The sequence below is a fragment of the Canis lupus genome, chromosome 1, assembly GCF_011100685.1.
Source record: "Canis lupus familiaris isolate Mischka breed German Shepherd chromosome 1, alternate assembly UU_Cfam_GSD_1.0, whole genome shotgun sequence".
NCBI lineage: Eukaryota > Metazoa > Chordata > Mammalia > Carnivora > Canidae > Canis > Canis lupus.
Genome location: NC_049222.1, coordinates 24,901,282 through 24,919,974, shown reverse-complemented (window position 1 = coordinate 24,919,974; position 18,693 = coordinate 24,901,282). Strand labels below are relative to the sequence as shown.

Genomic DNA, 18,693 nt, shown 5'->3' with positions numbered 1-18,693 from the left:
TATTATAATATAAGTATAAATATAATAAATAATATATGAAAGTAAAATTGTGACTTACATGCAGAAATAAATAATATTATAATATAATAAATAAATATAAATATATTTAATAATATTATATATTAAAAATAAATATTGGTTGGAGTCTCATAGATACCTTAAGTCTTTATAATTCTAATTCTCATTTTAAAAAATGTGCAACATTTAATTGCCAGATTAACAGCATTAGAGTACTCCTTTAGGTGGAATCGTAATATGATTTGACACTTTCCTTTTTGCGATGCCTGTCAGTATTAAAAGTTTCTAAATAATTCCGTGTACTGTGGAGGTTCTTTGCTGACTCTTTTAGACCTGATCCTTTTATCAGCAATGAGTGAAGGTGAGTTTTTTTTTTAAATAAATTTTAGAGGATTGTTTTCAAATAAATATTCCAAAGAATAACAAAGAATGAGTTTTAACATACATTAAATAAAAATATTCTACAATAATCTCTGTGGCATGATATTATTTTTTGTTAAAAAAATATACACACATATTTAGTCTGTAGGATATATACCAAGATACTAACATTGGTTTGTTCTGGTGATGGGGTTGTAAGTGTTAATTTTTAAAATTACTTACCTATACTTTCCATTCTTTCCCACCATGAACATTATTCCATTTTTTTTTAAGAAATATTCTTTAACGAGACGTATTATTTGGGTTTTTTGTGTGTAGGGTCACATGTTATACAAATACCAAGTCAATTTAAAAATCCTCATCAATCAGAGAAGGACAAACATTATATGGTCTCATTCATTTGGGGAATATAAATAATAGTGAAAGGGAATAGAGGGGAAGGGAGAAGAAATGGGTAGGAAATATCAGAAAGGGAGACAGAACATGAGAGACTCCTAACTCTGGGAAAGGAACTAGGGGTGGTGGAAGGGGAGGTGGGTGGGGGTGACTAGGTGACTGGGTGACAGGCACTTAGGAGGGCACTTGACGGGATGAGCACTGGGTGTTATTCTGTATGTTGGCAAATTGAACACCAATAAAAAATAAATTTATTATTAAAAAATATCCTCGGGGAAAAAAATAACAATAAAAAAAATCCTCAGGGGAAGAGCTTTGTTCTCCTTTTCCTGCGTAACTAAAGCCAGTGATACTTCGAAAAGAATTACGTCTGGACGAGTCTGTCAGTAGTTCCTTCCTGTAGAAGGAAAGGAAGGGAGCAGGTAAGCCTGGAGGCAGGTATTATGCAGCCCTGCATTTGATAGAGCACCTGCTGTGTTTGGAGTGTGTGATGTGCTCTGAGGGAGTAGATGCAGGGTGTATAGGGCAGTGTCCTTGCACATCCGCATCCGCATCCGCATCCGCAGCTTATGGTCTGACTGGAGATCCAGGATGTACCCTCAGAGCAGTTAGTGAAGGAAATGGTGTGTGGTGTCTAGTACAGGTAATTAGAAAAACTGCTCATCTTCGTGGTCTAGTCCTGGGCCTTGGGATGATTAGGGCCCAGGAATATTGCCTCCTGAAGGGTAGAAGATGGAGGGGCCGGTTCAGAGTATGGGCTCTGGATTGGCTGATTTGCATATCAAAGGCTTGCTCCCAGACACGTCATTTAGTATCTCCAGGAATTTTCTAGATCTGGGAGGGGCATCCTCTTTCTGGCCAGTGAGGCCCCCCCCCAAGATTTCAAAGTCTCATAAGATCCATAAAATTAAAAAAAAAAACATGATTGATAACCATCTTGGGCTTCAGTTTCGTGTTTGCTGATTTACAGCATTTCAATGTTCTTCTGTGCCCTCTAAGTGTTTAATTCTAACAATCTTATGAATGAGTTACTCACTGTTAAAAACAAGAGAAAAGCTGCTCATGATGTGATGCGGACGTGGATGTGGAGCATGTAGGAGGAGACAGATGAACGTAGATAGGAGTCATGAAGGAAACTCTAGTATGGTTTTGTGACCTTCGTCCCCCTGGAAGACAGGTGTCTGTCTGTCTGTCCTTGGAAAGGTCTCCTGCGTGGTAGCCCTGCTGGTGCTCCAGCATCAGGTCACTGCTCTCCACCGTGAGTGTTGGCTCTAGGAGTTGCTAAAATAGAAAAATCTCTTAACTAAATGGGGTGCTGTCTTCTCCTACATGGAAAACGTAGTTTCCCTCACATGTATTTCTCTCACACGTCTTCATTAACGCCACGGAACAGAAGCTGGGCCGTGGGAAATTAGATAATACTAGCACAAAGTCAGGCTGCTTTTACTTCTGTGGTCCCTGTTACAGAAATACTAATTTTCAATATTTGTGGTACTCTCTACCACTCTGTAGAGAGTGATGGAATTCTTAAAACCTTCTCCACTTTTTTTTTTGTTTTTTTTTGTTTTTGTTTTTTTTTGGTGTTCAATTTGCCAACATATAGAATAACACCCAGGGCTCAAACTTTTTTTTTTTTTTTTTTTGCTCATAAGAAAGATTCCACAGTGTCACTCCGAAGACAGCCTGTGCATATGAAAACTCTCCACTGGCCGTTTCCTTTTCTGATAATACCCCGTTTGTATCTAGACATGGGGAAATGTCATAAGAATAAATTCATTTGATTCTGAAATATACTTCCTGTAAAAAACCCATTTAGATTGAAGTCCTTCCATTCAAAGGGCTGCCTGTCTCAGGTAACAAAGATTTCCTGGCTGGGTTTTATGATTTTTTTTTTTTTTTGACCAGGAGGATTTACTGGTTATTTGAAATTCAGAGTAGGTATCTGCTCCTATAAGTTCTGAACTCACAGTGAATTGGGTGTTTATCTCCAAGTTGATGAATGTTCTGCAAGAGACCCTGGTTACTTTTAAATGAAAGGAGAGAATAATCCGCAGCGTAGTGTCTTTCTTACACTGTCTCCCTAAAGATAGTTAATGGAACGATTCACAGGTCCTTCTATGGAAAAAGCAGGCTTGTTGGATGTTCAGCTAAAATTAAATATTTGATTTTTGAAGATTGGTATTTCTCTATCCCTGGATTGACCATTTTACAGAATAAGCTCTTAGAGATCAGGGTCTGTAATATATGTATTTGATATTGTAAACTTCAACATGAGAAAAAATAAATATGAGGCTTGTTTGATCTTTAACATCTGAATTCTTTCGTTTAATCTCTCCTTAAAAAAAAATTAAAACAACAACAAAACAAAACCTTTATAGCTCCTTGCTTCAAGTAGCAAGAATACTTGAGATTCAAGTCCCATTTTTTTAAAATTTAAATTTATTTTTTATTGGTGTTCAATTTGCCAACATACAGAATAACACCCAGTGCTCATCCCGTCAAGTGCCCCCCTCAGTGCCCGTCACCCAATCACCCCCACTCAAGTCCCATTTTTAAGGCAAAATTGGTGAATCCTGGTGTTGACTCCTCTGTAAGTTGCTTCTCTGGGAGTCTGGGTCATGACCAGTCCTTATGGTAGATGTCTGAGAGAACCACTGGTCCTTCTAGGGTGTGTCCCTGAGGTCACTGTTGGCAACAGATCTCTGAATGAGATGCAACAGGGGTTAACCCACACACAATTACTGTTTTTATAAAATCATTCAGAAGTGGAGGACATTTCTTGGCTGTCTGATGGATGAATCCCTCTTCAGCAGCCTTGACATGTGGTCGTTCAGCCTTTCTCCAACAGCTGCAGCGATAGGGAGCCTCCTGCCTCGTAAACCAGCCCACTGCAGTTTCGCATGGCTCTAAATTATTTAAATTTATTTCCTGTCAATGAGTAGAAGCCACATTTTTCGCTCGGTAGTCCTAGTTGTGATCATGAGAACCACGCACCGTAACCCTACGCGCCGTCCATAGGAAAGTCCTTTGGCTATGTGGAGGAATGCATTATGACCCGCTCCAGCCCCAGTGAATTACAACCTGTGATAGAACTTGGAATCTTAGTTTTAAGTAAACTCCCCAGATGGTTTTGATCCATGCAGGGTCTGAGAATCACTGTGTGGGCGGGAGAGACCAGTGGCCTGTGACAGCGTGAAAAGGCTGGGCGTCAGGTGGTGTGGACAGCTGGCGGGAGGCAGTGGGTCAGGCAGAGGAGTGCACATGAAGCTCAAGGAGGACTCCCCCAGACACACAGGGACTAACAGGCTGGGAGGGCTTGAAAGGAGTCTCGGGTCAGAGTTGGGTGGGCCATTCCTTGGGACGGGAAGGAGCCCGGGGGGTTGAGGAGGCAGCAGGCCCAGTGCGGCTGATTGTGGGACTTGGGTAGAGGGCAGGTGCATAGCTGGACACGTCAGACTCTAGAGGACTCTCACTCACACTCATGGATTCCGGGTCACACCATAGGTATCGGGGCACCGGTCAGCTCCCACCCAGGAGAGCCCTGAAGAGAGGGGTTTCATAGAAGCATAGCCATGGCAGTGGCAGTGGGGACGGAGGGGACAGCGTGGGGCTGTTGGTACATGGGTGGCCACAAGCATGTGGGTCAGAAGCATGATGGTTTGGGGATGGCTGCACCTTCTAAGTCAGGGAGCATAAAAAGAGAAGAAACAGCTTTTTTTGTTTGTTTTCGATGCCTTAAAATTGGGTATATCTGGGGGATATGCAAGTGAGACTATCTAGGGAATGGGTCTGGAGCTCAGGAAAAGTTTTCTGAGCTGAAGTTGCCGTTCATAGGTGGTTGTGCAGATGAGCTTCCAGTGGGAAAAGATGAGGGGCCTGACACTGGGACTTGGGGACACCAACACCTAGGGGATGGGTGGAGGAGGAAGAAGCAACAAAAGAAAGAGAGAGGTAGGGAATAAAGGGGAAAGGAGAGAAAATGAGTGGGAAATATCAGAAAGGGAGACGGAACATGAGAGACTCCTAATCTGGGAAACGAACTAGGGGGTTGGAAGGGGAGGAGGGCGGGGGTGGGGGTGACTGGGTGACGGGCACTGAGGGGGGCCCTTGATGGGATGAGCACTGGGTGTTATGCTGTATGTTGGCAAATTGAACTGCAATCAAAAATAAATTTATAAAAATTAAAAAAAAGAATAAAAGAGAGAGGAGAGCCAGACGCGTAAGAGAGGACCAGGAGAGGGTGAGGACCTGATGTCTGGCACGCAGTGGAGTGGGAGGCTGCATGAGGCAGTTCTGGCCACGGGGGTGGCTGTTGCCCCGGCCTGGGCGCCCCTCGGCTGTGGCCCCTCCGTGTTTAAGGAGCTGTAGTTACTAACTGCCCGGTTTGCATCAGAATTTAACTTTATAAATCCTATCTAAATTGAGCAAATATTAAAAACATAGGTATAAAGCAGTTTTTTCTTATAAAACAGCTATGATTTTTTTTTCACCTGTCATCCCTCTGTGCTCCCTCCGTCCCATCCATCTGTCCAGGTAGATGTGTGCCAGGTGCTCTTCTAGATGCTTCTATGGCAGTTTCCTGATTCACTCCATTTATATGATTTCTGTAGCCACTTTCTCTTAGGTGGTTTGGGGCCGGCTTGCTTAGGAGCACCTTCAGTTTTGGAAGGTCCTCCTGGCCAAGGACCTGTTTGAACCTTCTGGAAAATATTGATAAGCGGTTTAGTTCGTGTTCTTCACAAATCTCTTCTTTCATACCTTTTGGGATGGAAAGGGGGTCTGCTAGGGTTCTGGTTCAATCTCTCCCTTTACCCGTGAGGAAACGTGAGACTAGAGAAGCTGTGCAAGGTCGTGGGGGGCGCGGTGGTGGTGACGGGGGCCCAGGCCTTAGGGAACTGAATCGTCTCCAAGCTCCTCACCAGCCAAGCACAATCTCCTATGTGTCCATCCAGTTTTCTTTATTTAACTTACTTATTTCCTTTTCCCTTTAAAAACTTGAATTTGTTCATTTAGCAAAGCGCTAGGACTTTCTTTTATGGTAGTTTTTCTGTCCCACTTATGTTTTCATCCTTTCTGATTGGGAGAAGTGGAGGACAAAGTGTTTGGCTTTTCTTTGTTTTGTGATATTTCTTGTTTGCTGTTTTTAATCCGGTGCTGGATGTACCTGCGTAGCTCCTGGGTGGACAGGGTCTCACGGAGCATCTCCTGAGGACAGGAGAGGCCCTCACCCCTGCCCCAGGGCCTTATTCCTTTGTGCTGGGGGTGGCTGGGGGTGGCTGGGGGTGCTGCAGCCCTGGCCCTGCTTTTCTGGAGGAGCCAAGTGGGTCCGGCCCAGAGAGGCTGGCCTTCCCCTGGGAGGAGCTCCTGGAAGTCAGAGTTTGTCACGGTTTTACTTCGCAGCCTTCAGCGAAGCCTTTGGCCTTAGCTGACCCCGGTCTTACCTGTGTGTGAAGGAGGAACGGGTCAAGTTACTTGACTGTGGGGGACGGAGCGGCCTTATAACGGACGGGATGCACTATTACAGCATGAGGACATAGATGCACTCCTCGGTCTTTCGTTTGAAATGCCACTTGAAATACGTATCAGGATTCAAAAGCGACCATGGGGTCTTGTCTAGGATGAACCGTCTGACGCCCGGAGTCCCGTGACTCGGGGGGCCCATGGCAGGGAGCCGCAGGTAGCTGCCCACACTAATCGCGGGGGACAGGGGTGCGAAGACACGCAGCTTCCTACCCTGTGCCTCTCTCGGGGGCGCCTCACTCAGGTGGCAGGTAGGCGGGCGGCCCGGAGTGCCGCGAACAGAGGGGGCCTGGGGAGGGCATTCAGGCTCAGTGGGGTCAGGGCGAGGCTCGGACGTGCCCTCAGCTCTGCTGTCCTGTTGCTGGCTGGCGGTGCACCAAGTGGCTTCATAGCCACGTGCCATCTTCCATAATCCCCTGCTGCTTTTCATGTGAAATACTTCGATTTCTGGAAGCTGGGAGGCTGATACAGGGAGGAGGGCGTAGGGTCTCCAAGGGCAGATCTACTGCAGCAGAGGCCTTGTTTCCAGGCTCTGGCAAGTTTACAAGTCGGATCAAAGACACCAACGGGCTTTCACCCGTGCCGTGGATTTGCAGTGGCAACAAGCGGGGCAGCTCCGGGTCCTTCGTGTCTGTCTGGATTGTGATATCACCCGTGTCCATAAAAAGGAACAGAGAGGACGTCCCCTGTGGGTGCGGACGGGCCGGAAAGGGGGGCTTGCCCACATGACAAGATGAGGCTGACTTGCTGGCTCAGAACTTCTCCAGCTCCAAGGGCAAGGAGGAGGAGCCCCGCCGTCCTCCCCTTCGAAGCAGGCCCACTCCGCCTCCGGCCAGCGGCTCGCGCAGGTGAGTGACCTGCGCTGCTCATCGACGGATGAGTCTCTGCGACGCGGCTCGCGGGGAGACAATGCTCTGGTGCTCGAGGTGCGTGGATCGCGCTGCATTGTCTCCAGGAGCCTACCAGGCACGGGGTTGCCGTTGGCCTTGCTGTTTCTTTCCCACTATGGCTTCGTCGTAATTGCTGCTGTTTCTTTTATTCATTGAAACTTCACTAGCAGAGCTGGTCATCCGTTGGATTTTCGCGGGAATCTGTCGTCCGGCTGAGGTGAACCTCGTACGTGTGGCTTCCGCGCCTCGGCGCCGTGTGCTCATTCATCATTGCCGGCGGCTGTGTTCTGTCTCCGTGTCTGTTTCTGCACCCGTCTCCGTCCCGCGTCCTCCTGCCTGGGCTCCGCGTGTGTAAGACGTGACGCAGAACATACAACAGATAGCGTGTGTGACTACATAGCTTGAATACGGTTTCCATACGTCACGAAGCCGCGTTTGCCTGTTATTGTAACGGCCCTTGTCAGCTCCAAGCCCTTCTCTCGGGAGCCTTTGGCCTTCGTTGCCACCTGTTCCGTCCTCTGGTCACCCTGCTGTTGGTGTTGGGACTTTCTGTCCAGGCAGTGTGGGCGGCTGCAGAGGGAGGAAACGTCTTATGCCCTGAATGATTTTGCCAGAGGAAGCTGTCGGCTGTGTGCGTCCAGCCGTGGACTAGACACCAAGAGGAACGGGACGGCCAAGGCCAGCTGTGGGACGACGCATGTTAGCCAGACGCCGATGCTGGGCTCGCGTCAACAGGGCGCATGTGAGCGGAGGATCAACGGCTGCTCACCGTTCTTCTAAGGGTATTTTGTCTTCTTCCGTTCAGTTAAGTATCTGTGGAGCACTTACGTCGGGAGCCCTGTGTTGGGAGCCAGAGTGATACGCATTTATTGCCCACAGGAAGCCACTCAGCCTGGTAGTGACTGAAAAGTGAAAAATATGCTGGGATAACAGGTGCTTGAAGAAGGGCTGCGTGTGGCAGGAAGCCCCAGAGGCGAGAGTCGCAGGTGGGTGTGTGTGTGCGTGGGGGGGACGCCGCTAGGGCGCTCCAGGCGCGGGCTGGCCGCGGCCTCCGCTGGGCTTGTCGGGACGGCTGCAGTGTGGGGCTCGCACAGGAGCTGGGGGGCGATGGGCGCGAGGGGAGGAGGCGCAGCTGGACCGCAGCAGGCCACGGGGGCCGCTGAGCCTGAGCTGCACCCTGCAGCAGCGGGAGCCACCGGAGCACGCCCAGCGGAAAGGCAGCCCCACGGGACTGGCATTTTCCAGAGCTGCACCTGTGCCCGCAGACCTTCGATAAATGCTCGGACTTACCCCCCTGCAAATACGGAAAGTGAGCTTCATGTCCTGTAGATAAATCTCCGGTCCTCGAATGTCTTGCTCTCAGAGGACAGGCTTCTCCTAAGTACCGAGGGGACTCCCAGAGCTGGAGGGCCTCCCCTCGCATGTCTCCTGCCTCGTATTTAAACCAGGGGGGATGGAATCTTGTCTCACATTAAGATCTTTCATCCATCTTGAGTTCATCAAAACCCTAGAGGAGAACACAGGCAACACCCTTTTTGAACTCGGCCACAGCAATTTCTTGCAAGTTACATCCACGAAGGCAAGAGAAACAAAAGCAAAAATGAACTATTGGGACTTCATCAAGATTAAAAGCTTCTGCACAGCAAAAGATACTGTCAACAAAACTACAAGACACCCTACAGATGGGAGAAGATATTGGCAAATGACACATCAGATAAAGGGCTAGTGTCCTCCCTATGTTCCTCTTCTTTTGATGCTCTATGAGAACAGTCTATGGAGAAACTGAGATTGAGGATGCAGGTGTGTGAAGAGGATGAGGTCTCCTGTGCTCTAAGATTGGGGCTGTCCCCAGAGGCTTGGCCTTCCATACCCTGCTGCTGGATCCTCAGCCACAACTTTTTTATTTTTATAAATTTATTTTTTATTGGTGTTCAATTCGCCAACATCTAGCATAACACCCAGTGCTCATCCCGTCAAGTACCCCCCTCAGTACCCATCACCCAGTCACCCCCACCCCCCGCCCTCCTCCCCTTCCACCACCCCTAGTTCGTTTCCCAGAGTTAGGAGTCTCTCATGTTCTGTCTCCCTTTCTGATATTTCCCACTCATTTTTTTCTCCTTTCCCCTTTATTCCCTTTCACTATTTTTTATATTCCCCAAGCCACAATTTTATGTCATCTCTGCTGTGTTGCTGTGGCCTGTCACGATCTCCCAGATAAACACCGTGAGTAATGACGGGGGCACCTTCTACTAGGTAGACTGAGTCTGCAAGAACTCTGATTCAAGGAGCTGCTCAATCAGGGAATAAACCTCTTTTTACTAATGCATATGTTTTTATTTGAGGGAAGATCTGTTACAGAATTCCCTAAAACATCAGGAACTTCACTATGTTTAAAAGTACATGAAATTTAGCTCAATTTTATATTCCGTTCTACGCCCAGCTCTGAATAACTAACTTCTCATGATATCTGAGCCATAATTTCTGTGTATATGGGACGGTGAATTGGACTGGATGACAATATCTAAAAAGCTTTTCCTGTTTCCGAATTCCACAGTTCTGCGCGAGTGTAAGAAATTAGCTTAGGGGCAGCCCCGGGTGGCTCAGTGGTTTAGCGCCACCTTCGGCCCGGGGCCTGATCCTGGAGACCCGGGATCGAGTCCCACGTCGGGCTCCCTGCATGGAGCCTGCTTCTCCCTCTGTGTCTCTGCCTCTTTCTTTCTCTCTCTCTCTCTCTAATAAATACATAAATAAATCTAAAAAAAGAAAGGAAATTAGCTTAGTTCACCATACAGTTCATCATACTTTTGAATTTAGTAGATATTTCCGTGTGCAATATCCGGGGACACTATTGGGTGAGGTCAGCCCTAGCCCCCAGGAAGTCCTAATGCACTTGGCCTTTGTGGGGTAGACCTGAAGATTGTCCTCCCTACCACAGCCACACTGGTGGTGAACACAAAAGATGGAAGTGTCTTTTCTTCCTGTTTAACTGTATTTTTGCGTGTCCTTTGAGAAGACGGGGAAGGATTTGTTTGCAGTATCTTTTGCTGATCATTAAGCTAAATTCTGAGAGAAAGTGCCAATTAAGAAGTCTTGCCCTTGGGACTATTAGCATGTAGTGAAGAAAACAGGATAAATGCAAGACGGCGGAAGGCGAGATGCAGAGAACACAAACGGCTCACAACAAATAATTATTGTATGTTAAGGGAAACGTTGGAGCATTTGGTGCTGCGAGTCCAGGGCATTCCTGGGGGGTGACTGGAAAACTGATATGAGGCACATCCTGGAGCCTTTTTTCTCCTTCCCCACCCGAAGCTACGGAGAGGACGCTGATGAAGCCATTCCCTTCACAATGACGAATTTACAGTCTAGTCCAGTGGTTGCTGGATTGTGGGTCACAGGCCACCCCCTGGCTAGCACTTGTTTGTACAGATAAAGTTTTATTGGAACACGTTACATTTACTCGTTTATGTGTTCATGGCAGCTGCTTTCACGCTATAATGACAGACGCGAGGAATAGGGGCAGAGGCCGTACGTCTTGCAAAGCCATGCACCGTCTGGCCTTGTAGTGTAGGTTTGCTGGCCCCGCTCCAGTTGCTTTTTCATGTAAACTTCAAAGTGAACAGATACAGGTGCACGATAAACATCGGCCGCTGATTCTCGGGCGAGGGTCTCACAGACTAGCAGACCTCAGTGGAGCTGGGCGTAAGCACAACTCTGTGTTTATTCCCAATTAATCTTAACTTTTTTTTTTTTTTTTTTTTTAATGGAGCACTTAACAGCTCACACTGCTTTGGCATCCTCTGCTGCAGCCCTTTAGTTTGCTACTTTTTGTGTGTGTTTGTTATCGTTTAAGCCAATGCAGAAATCCCTCATCTTGACTTTATTTTCTCATCACAGCAGTTGTAGCACTCTGGCTTCCTGTGCTTTGGGAACCTAAAAAGCAACTAAGTCTCAAACGAACTCGTGGCTTTTTTTAAAGTTTGTGTGTGACATTATATACGCATGTATAAATAAATACACATATATTTTTGCCTTGTTGGAACGAAAATGTATCCCAGACTGTATGTGCGAAGTTGTCTTTGGCTGCCTGCAGGACGTACAGGACGGTGCAAATGCTGAGCTTTCTTGGTTGCCTGTGTGTGCTGACTAATCAGAGAATTGATTCTTTCCCATTTACATTTTTTAAATCAGGAAATTGTTTTTCGGGCAGCCCAGGTGGCTCAGCGGTTTAGCACTGCCTTCAGCCCAGGGCGTGACCTCGGGTCCTGGGATCGAGTCCCGCGTCGGGCTCCCTGCACAGAGCCTGCTCCTCCCTCTGCCTGTGTCTCTGCCTCTCTCTCTGTGTGTCTCTCATGAATGAATAAATAAAATTTTTAAAAAAAGGAAATTGTTTTTCAGGTAACTTGTAACATAATTCAATGATTTACAAATTCTTTGTTCATATTTTAGTTTCCAAGGATTAGTGTATATTATGCTTTTTGAAGAACGAAATACAAAATGTATCTAATGAAACAAACTGAAATAGCTCCCTTTTTATACATAGGCAAAAATGGAGATTTCTTAAAATAGAAAATCAGTGACTTGCTTTTGAATAACACACTGGAATTTTATGTGGTGTAAGATTATTTTGTAGTTTAGTCTAGATATCGACATTACTTTTGTATTGCTCTGCTCTGCATGCTTTTAACTGAAATGTGGAAACTGCTCTTACTCTGTACATTGTAATTTCATATTTTATTTTATTTTATTTTATTTTATTTTATTATTTTTTTAAGAATTTTATTTGTCCATGAGAGACACAGAGAGAGGCAGAGACACAGGCGGAGGGAGAAGCAGGTTCCCCATGGGGAGCCTGATGCAGGACTCGATCCCAGGACCCCAGATTGTGCCCTGAGGCAAAGGCAGGTGCCCAACCACTGAGCCCCCCCAGGTGCCCCTGGACTAGGAATTTTAAGGCTAGCTGAGTTATTATTTCCATATAATTGTAGAGTTTTTCAAAATGATCTCTTATTTCTTTTAAAATGTCATGCGGAGTTTTAGTCTCCTTCGATCATACATCTCCGTTTGTAAGTATTCTAAGCATCTCATACACTTTCCACCACTAGCTTGATCCTCAATTATGTAGAATTTGCTTTAGACTTTTGTAGAGAAATCAGATTTGGAAAGACAATCATGGGTCCCCTGATGATTATACATAAATTTTGACCGCTACCTTTGTATCCGTGCTGGATTGTCCCTGGAGGCAAGGGAAATGGGGTGGAGGGATGGTCATATAAATATAAATATAAACATAAATATAAATATAAAGCATGACTTGATTCCTCTTCAGCCCCTAACACCATCCTGTTTGCACTTTGGGAAGCTCTGGTCTAGATTATTGGTCTCCCAAGGGATCCCTGGGTGGTGCAGCGGTTTGGCGCCTGCCTTCGGCCCAGGGCGTGATCCTGGAGACCCGGGATCGAGTCCCACGTCGGGCTCCCTACACGGAGCCTGCTTCTCCCTCCTCCTGTGTCTCTGCCTCTCTCTCTCTCTATGTCTATCATAAGTAAATAAATCTTAAAAAAAAAAAAACTCTTTAGATTATTGGTCTCCCAGAATGGCCAAGCCGCAGAATCCCCTTTAGGAGCTGATTAAGAACTAGAGAGTCCTGGTCCCGGCCTCTGAGATACTGACTCACTGGCTCTGGTGTTGAGCCTGCTGCCCAGCCAGATGTGGGAACCGCTGGTCTGAAGCGTAGCAGCTCTGGTCGATGAAGGGATGCTCATCCGAGGAGGTGAGCCTCTTACTAAGTGGGTGTCTGGAGGCTCGCAGCCGCTGCTGGTGTCACAGCCTCACTCGCTCGCTGTGAGCCTCCCTCTCCCTGAGACTCTACCCGCGTGGACGTGGCTCTCCGGCCTGCGGGTGGGCGGTGGTGGCCGGTGTGCTGGCGCCCTTTGTACCTCCAGCTGATGGAATGGGGATCTGCAGTCCTCTAGCTACCAGCCTCCAGTCCCTCCTCATCCAGTTCCCATGGCAACAGATTGCAGGAAGACTGGGCATGGTGCTATCTTTACCCTGTTTTTGGCGATCTGAGGTCTGTTTCCATGGGAACCTGAAGGGAAAGGATGGTAGTCGAGTAGCTAGACGGCTTTTAAATTTCAATGGCAGCCTCACCCTCCCTATAAAGCCCCCCTTTGCCCAAGTTTACCTCGCTGGGCCCCTGTGGCTCTGAATGTAGCCTGACTCCTCCGAGGGGGGAGGGAGGTGGAGAAGGAGGGGAAAAGATGGAGCTCTTAAAATACCCTTGCAATGCCAATCATTTCCTTTTTTTGCCAAGAAGCCATTTTTAGGTGTTGGTGTACATTATTTAAACGTCCTCTTCAGCTATTATTTCTTGTATGGTTTCATTGAACATAATAACGTGTTTTTATTTAAAGGAAGTGATGAGTCATTTCAACAAGAGCGATTTCTCTGATGCGGGGAATCCTTATGGTTAGTGGGTGGGCAGGGAATATCGACTGGCTGTGCACGTGGGGATAGGGATGAGGGTCTAGCGAGGTGAGGGGGGGCCAGGCCGACAGGGGCAGGGCGGGTTCTCCGGGACAGATAGGGAAACGGCCTGGGGTCAGGAAGACGTGGAATGTACCGAGGCTGGCCTATTTAGGTATTTGAATATGAGAATATTGATTTCTAACGAAACAGCCCTAGATTCTACCCCTCCGAATGTTCAGCCAACAGTGGGGTTGAGTGGCTCCCATTGAGGTGCTCTGTTTTTCTCACTCCCCCCCCCCCTTTTTTTTTTTTTAACTTTCTTACAGCCTGGTCAACTGACCTCACCTTTAATACATTTCCCAAGGGTTAGACAACCCTTTCCCAAGGGCACTATCACCCCCACCCTACCTTTCTTCCTTGCTTTCCATTACTGCCTTAACCTTTTTTTTTCTTTTTTCTTTTTTTTTTTTTTTTTTTTGTTTTGAGGGCCATTTAGATTTTCTGGTGCCATGCACATGGATTTCATCTATTTCCCCACTTAGTCAACACTGCTGCCTTATGGTTCAGTTAATGCCCCATTTGACAGGTGAGTAGACTGAGGCTTACAGAGGTTGTATGACCTGCTTGTGGTGTGTGGTAGGCTGCTCAGCACAACTGTGCTTCTAAGCCCAGGCCGTTCGGCCACAAAGCCATGCTTACCTCTCGGAGTGCCGCCCCGCAGGCTGAGCGGCCGTGTCAGTGCCAAGGGGTATTGCAGAGCTCCCGACTGCACTAGTTCGTTTAGGGGGAGCCTCTCTCAGCACCCGCCCCCCTCACCCTCCATCATCTCTGTAATTTCTTCCATCCAGTCAGCCTAGGTAAACAGCTCCATGCTTTTTTTCCCCCCATTTTATTTATTTATTTATTTATTTATTTATTTATTTATTTATTTATTTAGTTTTTATAAATTTATTTTTTATTGGTGTTCAATTTGCCAACATATAGAATAACATGCTTTTTGATGTTAGTCTTCTATATTTACATATGTATATTTTCTTTTTTAAATTTGTATATTATTTTATTGGAGTTCAGTTTGCCAACATACAGAATAACACCCAGTGCTTATCCTGTCAAGTGCCCCCCTCAGTGCCCATCACCCAGTCACCCCCACCCCCCGCCCACCTCCCCTTCCACCACGCCTCGTTCGTTTCCCAGAGTTAGGAGTCTTCATGTTCTGTCTCCCTTTCTGATATTTCCCACTCATTTCTTCTCCCTTCCCTTCTATTCCCTTTCACTATTTTTTGTATTCCCCAAATGAATGAGACCATATAATGTTTGTCCTTCTCCAATCGACTTACTTCACTCAGCATAATACCCTCCAGTTCCATCCATGTCAAAGCAAATGGTGGGTATTTGTCGTTTCTAACGGCTGAGGAATATCACATTGTATCCATAGACCACATCTTCTCTATCCATTATCTGTCGATGGACACCGAGGCTCCTTCCACAGTGTGGCTATTGTGGGCATTGCTGCTGTGAACATCAGGGTGCAGGTGTCTTGGTCTTTCACTGGATCTGTATCTTTGGGGTAAATCCCCAGCAGTGCAATTGCTGGGTCATAGGGCAGATCTGTTTTTCACTCTTTGAGGAACCTCCACACAGTTTTCCAGAGTGGCTGCACCAGTTCACATTCCCACCAACAGTGGAGGGTTCCCCTTTCTCCGCACCCTCTCCAACATTTGTTGTGTCCCGTCTTGTTAATTGTCCCCATTCTCACTGGGGTGAGTTGGGATCTCATGGTGGTTTTGATTTGTATTTCCCTGATGGCAAGTGATGCGGAGCATTTTCTCATGTGCGTGTTGGCCATGTGTGTGTCTCCTTTGATGAAATGTCTGTTCATGCCTTTCGCCCATTTCATGATTGGATTGTTTGTTTCTTGGGTGTTGAGTCTAATGAGTTCTTTATAGATCTTGGATACCAGCCCTTTATCTGATGCATCAACAAAACTAAAAGATAGCCTACAGAATGGGAGACGATATCTGGATATGTATATTTCCTATTTCAAATGCATTTGTCAATATGTTTAGTTTTTAAGTCAAAATGGGCAAAATTTAGTTTTGATGATTGCATCCTTCCTCTGGTATATTTGGGGAACAATGGCTTAGAGAAGAGTATTTTGGTGAAAAGCAGCGACAGCTTGCTTTCCTGGGTGGAACAAAATTAAATCTCCACTCTTGCTGTGTGAAGGAACTGAGTGACTTACTAGGCCCTGGGAAGGTGGGGAGTAGGGCGACATTGTCCACCGTGGTAAGGTCTCTTAATGTCCTTATGGTCCTGCCCCCTGTGCCTCCCTCGTGTCCTCCAGGGCTTCTATCTGAAGAACCTTCCTGAAGGCTCCCAGTGCAGAGCAGATGTTGGAATGAATCCGTCCTTACGTGTTGATTCCAGAAAGGAAGGGAGTAAATAAGGGCGAGATTTTGAGAAGGAAAATGGAAAAACTGCAGGAAGATGCCATGTTAGATGCAGAGAAAGTTGCCCATCCGTCTGGTGAGGTCCGTGGTGCATTTACGTCATGAAAGGCTTCCCAGGCACTGTGTGACCTTGGCGAGTGATGGGGAAATGAGCAGTGATTTCAGGTTTTGAATTTTCTGGTTAAAATCCCATCTTGCTGCTATAATCCTGCAGCTTTCTCTGGTGGCACCCCAGGAGTTCTTTCGTGCAGATGTGATGGGGACTAGCGAGGCCGACTGACTCCACACCAAGGATAGTGGGGGTGGGCTGAGTAGACTGTTGGGAATGAGAGTTTCTGGAGCCGCCAGTGATGCTTCTGAAGCTCAGCAAACTCAGCAGACTTACAAACACGAGGCTTCAGGTGCTGGAGAGACTGTCCCAGTCACACCGGGCTGGTGGAGGGGCCCGTTCTGCATTGTAGGAGGGTACGTTGCGTTGTTCCTCCTGCCCCCGGGGCTGCTTGCAGGCCACGCAGTACCTGTCTGTAGGGACCCCCCCCACCACTTGGTTGCTTTACTGTGTTAAGAGCACACGCGTGGGCCTCTGTTACCAAGGCAGCGGAGATTGGCCTAATGAACACTTTCTGCTTGGCCAGAGGCCTCCGGGACACACAGGGGATGGGTTATGGTCCCGTTAGTTAGATACCAGGCAGCCCTTCCCCAAAAGTCTCCCCTTCAACAGCTGCTCCTCAGGACAGATGTACTTTCATGGCTCTGCCTCCCGCAGCCGCCCAAGAAGGCGTGAAGCCCTCAGTGCTCCCTACTAGGTGCAGAGCCGGCCCTGCTCATCGGGCGGCTCGGCTCGGCTCGGGGCTGTCTCGGAGGCGGTGGTCAGCGTTGGGTGGACCGTCCCAGCGAGGGCCCGTCCCGCTCTCAGCTGCGGGCGGGCGGTGGCATCAGCTCGGGGGGGGGAGGGGGGCACAGACGGTGCCGTCTCACCCTGTGTCCCTCAGACGGCTGCTGAGACGTCCATCTCCTTGGGTCTCTGTGATCAGGTTGTTCCACCGGTGCTGCCTGGGCCAAACGAGCTCCGCTTCCAGAATTTGCCGTGTCTCAAGTGGCAGGTTCTCGTGGTTGGACTCTAAGTCATTCTTGAAAGATCGAGCTAGAGACAGTCCTTTCACTCTCCTATGAGAACGTGTGCTTTTCCTAGGGTAGCCAGGGCATCGGAGGTCTTCCTTGGTGCTGTGCGGCACACGGCACGTATCATTTCCTTTTCTGGTTCCCTTACATGGTAGAGACACCACCACGTGGAGAGGAAGTTGTAAGTTCTGAGAAGGTACGGGGTGGGCCTGTGTCTGTCTGCTGTGCAGACCGTGGGGAGGAACGGTTTTCTCTTTTCCGGACTCCTAAATCTCGTTGTAACGGTATTTGGGCAGTAAGGAGCCTTTCTGCCGAGGCACAAGTCTCTAGACAATTGTGTGTGTGTGTGTGTGTGTCCCAACTTCGGGGGGTGTATCCCCAAAATTGCACCTACACTAAATTGGGCAGTAGTCCCTGCTGGCTACTGGTCAGAGCCTTACAGGCCCAGGTGTTGGGCACATTCCCGTCACGTGCTCACTGTTACATCTCTTGTCTCTCACGTCTGTCCCAGACAACATTGATTTTTCTTGGAAATATCTAAGAAAAATATTATTGGAGTATCTCTATCCAACACTGCCCACCTCAAACCGGGCATCGAGTGGTAAAAAATCATAAAACAGAGGGATGCCTGGTTGGCTCAGTCAGTAGAGCATGGGACTCTTGACCTTGGGGTCATAAGTTTGAGGCCCATGTTGGGTGTGGACATGACGTAAGGAAGATGAAATCTTTAAAAAATTGTAAAACAGAAAATTACTTTTTTCCTAAAGGGATATATATATATTTTTTTCTCAGAAAATGAATATGAGCAAACAAGACAAAACTACAGTCATGAAAAATTTAGACGTTCCCCACGTGTTTTGATTAAAGATGCAAATGTGGAATGGGTCTGGAGCTTCGTAAGCAGGGGAGCTTCAGGAAACCTTTGCTCGTGCAAATGACTAAAATTATATAGATCGTTCGTCTCCCTAGGAGTATCGGCTGGGCTATTGTCGATCAATTTTTATTGGCTTTTAAAGGGTTGGGGTTTCTGTTCCCACACCTCCCGTTACGTAGACGAGTGCCGGATTTATCCCGCTGTTGGGAGGGGTCATTGGGATGTCCTCTTTGTGCCCCGTCATTCTCGGGGCTTCTGGGAGTTTGAGAAATGGGTGGAAAGGACTTAGAAAGTCAGCACCTTACAAAGGGAGTGAACCAAACAGGGAACGGGAAGGAAGAAAGTTGGATCGGAAGATTGACCCTGTTGGTCGTTTTCTGGCAAAGAGTGTAGAACCTGGTAAAGTTTATTTATCACGGTCTGTTGCTGCGTCTTGAATTTGATATTTCAATTAGAAACCTGAAAAATTTGATGATCAAGAGGCTCTTTTTCCTTTTAAAAGCCATTTTTTTGTCATTTTTCTCCTTCTTGTCTTCTACCGCATTTCATACCAAATATCTCACCCACACAT

At 47.3% G+C, this 18,693-nt stretch overlaps 1 protein-coding gene across 18 annotated transcripts in view; it reads left to right on the top strand.

The window, feature by feature from the left end:
* The window catches only part of LDLRAD4 (low density lipoprotein receptor class A domain containing 4), a 386,066-nt gene that overhangs the window by 124,556 nt on the left and 242,817 nt on the right, over positions 1–18,693 (top strand). Inside the window, exon 1 of one of the 18 annotated variants that reach the window (XM_038526011.1) lies at positions 3,925–4,007. The exons of 15 other annotated variants lie outside the window; for them this stretch is intronic. The gene's annotated coding sequence lies outside the window, so the exon portion shown is untranslated. Of the gene's footprint in view, positions 1–3,924; positions 4,008–14,180; positions 14,263–18,693 lie in introns of those variants that run through there. 2 more of the 18 variants (XM_038526017.1, XM_038526014.1) reach the window with 2 other exon arrangements.